This window comes from Arvicanthis niloticus, chromosome 21 (assembly GCF_011762505.2).
Source record: "Arvicanthis niloticus isolate mArvNil1 chromosome 21, mArvNil1.pat.X, whole genome shotgun sequence".
In the NCBI taxonomy this organism is placed as follows: Eukaryota; Metazoa; Chordata; class Mammalia; order Rodentia; family Muridae; genus Arvicanthis; species Arvicanthis niloticus.
The window spans coordinates 51980768-51983629 of NC_047678.1; the positions used below are offsets into that span (position 1 = coordinate 51980768).

General features: G+C 42.4%; 1 pseudogene; it reads left to right on the forward strand.

Moving 5' to 3' along the window:
- Positions 1–2469: 2469 nt before the first annotated feature.
- On the forward strand, positions 2470–2604 carry LOC117693926 (small nucleolar RNA SNORA48; annotated as a pseudogene).
- Positions 2605–2862: the final 258 nt, after the last annotated feature.

Here is a 2862-nt window from a genome sequence, read left to right on the forward strand (position 1 = left end):
CCCAGGCAATATTTTATCTTCTGTCCTAGCACCTATAATAAATTGTGAGTTCCCTTTTAGTGACCGTTGGTTAACTGTTTTACAACCTCTTGGACTGTTCCCTGAGTAGGAGAAAGTCTGGTTTCTATCTGAGAGCAATTAACTGATGACACTTGGGAGACTGACAGAGTTCTCATTGCAGTTTTGACTATCAGAAAAGGACCTAATAGCAGTCCCGTTATAAAAGAGCTTGATAATCATTGATATAATTCTAGGAATTCTTATAGGATCATCATTAAGACTTAAGAAGTCATCTATTTGTCTATATAGCATCATTACAAGACAGTACATCTTCATGGATCTGCAGAGATCTGCTCCAAAGGGGTGTGCTATTGCTTAGTGATAGTTACATATGTTTTTTAATAATAATAATAATAGGAAAAGCATATTAATAGCAGGAATCTTTCCTAAAAGTCCCTTACGGCCTTGCTGTATAAGGGCTCACTTGTCGCAAATTATATAATAATCCAAGGCAAGCCATTTCAGGATGATCACCTGTTAATTATTAGCTTGTCCCATTATGGCTCTTGACACATGTCACAAACCAAACAAAAAGAAAACTGAAAAAGGCTTCAGGTTGAAGCCTTCACAACTGAATTCTGATGATTTTATAAGACATGACAGAGACCAGTTCACATGTCTGTAAATAACTTTTGTTTTCAGTGTGTGACATCTTGTTCTACCTCAAGACCCTGCCAACAAGTAGGGCATCCCCAGATGGGTCGATAACTATAAACCAAACTGTGATCTAAAATCTAATCTCTTTCTTAAGTTACCCAGTCAGTCTATGATATTGTGTTATTAATAACAAATGTGATACTTGATCCTTTTGGAATAACAGAGGAAGATGGTATATTGGAGAGGGAATCTGAAATCTGGAGCCTTAGTGGATGAGGACATTCTCATAGCTACCTTTATACAATCACATGTCTATCTACCCATCTATCTCTCAAACCACCCACCAATCCACATAATCATCTACCTACCCATGTCTCTATCCAACCACCCACTCACCCATCTGTCTGTCTACATACCTACCTACCTACATACATACATACAACCATCCACCTAGACACCTGATAGTCCATCCACTCACCTTTCCAGTAAGGACTTACTGAGGGCTATTGTGAATCAAAGGCCAAGCTAGTCCTCCCTACTGCTCATCAATGCATGCAGTTACCATGCTTACAAGGTAGAGACAGAATGTTAAAGACTAGCAAATCAAGACTATCAGGACTGAAAAGAGAAGTTTCAACAGCTAACAAGATGGCTTGACTTGGAGATACGTGGAAATCTATTCCACTACTTAGTCCTCAGATGAGCCTTACAGAGCCCTTGGTCTCTCTGGGCCTCAGTTTCCTCCTTTAAAACAGGGATAATGTCACATGGCAGGGCTGATACCAAGATAAAGTGAAATAAATTACGAGTTAGGACAGGAAATAAACTTCAGTCTTTGACCAGCCCTGGGAGTGGTTCTTTTCTCTGGACATCTTAGTGGCTACATTGTTATTTTTGTTCTCATCCAGCCTTGGAAGGCAGTGCAATATAGAGATTACAAAGTTGACTCTTTGAGTCCAGCTTCCAGCTCTGGTTTGTGGTTGGTGGAATCCTTACCAGATTGATCTCACTAATCCCCAGAGTTTTTTCATTGGGTGAAATGTGTATGTCACTTGCAGGAACCTATGTCCTACTCCTGGAACCCAGATAGTATCACAAATGAAGACTTTTCCCAAGCTTGCTTTCAACCGTGTTCTTCTTCAAGCGGTTTATTCAGCTATCCCTGTACAGCTCTCTCTTTCTCTTCTCTTCTCCTTTCCCAGCTCCCGCAGCCCCTTATATGCATTGCTTTGATCCTATCAGCAGCTGCTACGAAGTCACTAATTGGCTACTCTCAATCATGCGAGGTGGGGTGATCGGGTAACCACACCTCTCAGCACATACAACTCCATATATGGAGTTGTCTTTTCTCTCAAGCAATGCCTATGCCAAGTGCCACTTTGTAATGGTGAGAGTGGAGCCGCTTCCCACACACTTGGCCCTAAAACTAGACCTGAACTGATATGACATTTCATAATTATTGTTTCTCTGAACTATTCTGGCTATTTACCTGCAGAAATAGTCCTGTATTCTATTACAGGATGAGCTCTCTGACTCTACCGGTAGACATATTGTATTGCTTTTACAAAATTTAAGCAAAGCTCTAGATCTTAGAAACATCCACCCCCTAAGACATAATGTACTTTCAGCTGTGGGACCCACCTTATGATTGTACCCTGAGGGCTGAGGAAATAAATGTCTGGGTTGAGTCCAACCCATAGGGTCTCCAGGAAAGACCAAAGGCTGCTTTCTCCCATGGAAAGCAGCACTTGTGACCCTCACCGTACCACCTACCTGGAACCACAGGGCTTCACCCCACAGAAAGAAGTTCTGGTTCACTGGCAATGGGCAAAGAGACACTTTGTTGTTGGTGGTGTTCTTATATCAGTCAGGGACAGAGTAGATAGCAGTCCTTTGTTCATCCTAGCTAGATGCCTGGCCTGGTGGCTTTATGCCTAGGACTCAAAATAATTAAATCTGGGCAGCACAGTGTGGAAGGATGAAAAGAGAGACCTACAGATTGCCATACCACATAAGACCTGTCCTCCAGTTCACAGCACAGGTGAGCCATAGACACCTGCTTGCCCACACATACAGCATGGATGGAGAATGTCACCCATTCGCCCATCAGCCCTATGACCAGCCTTTGTGGGAGGCACCACATGTGCGAGTATGTGTTGGTCAGATGGGAGAGAAAGAGATATGGAGCAGCTTGAACATTACGAA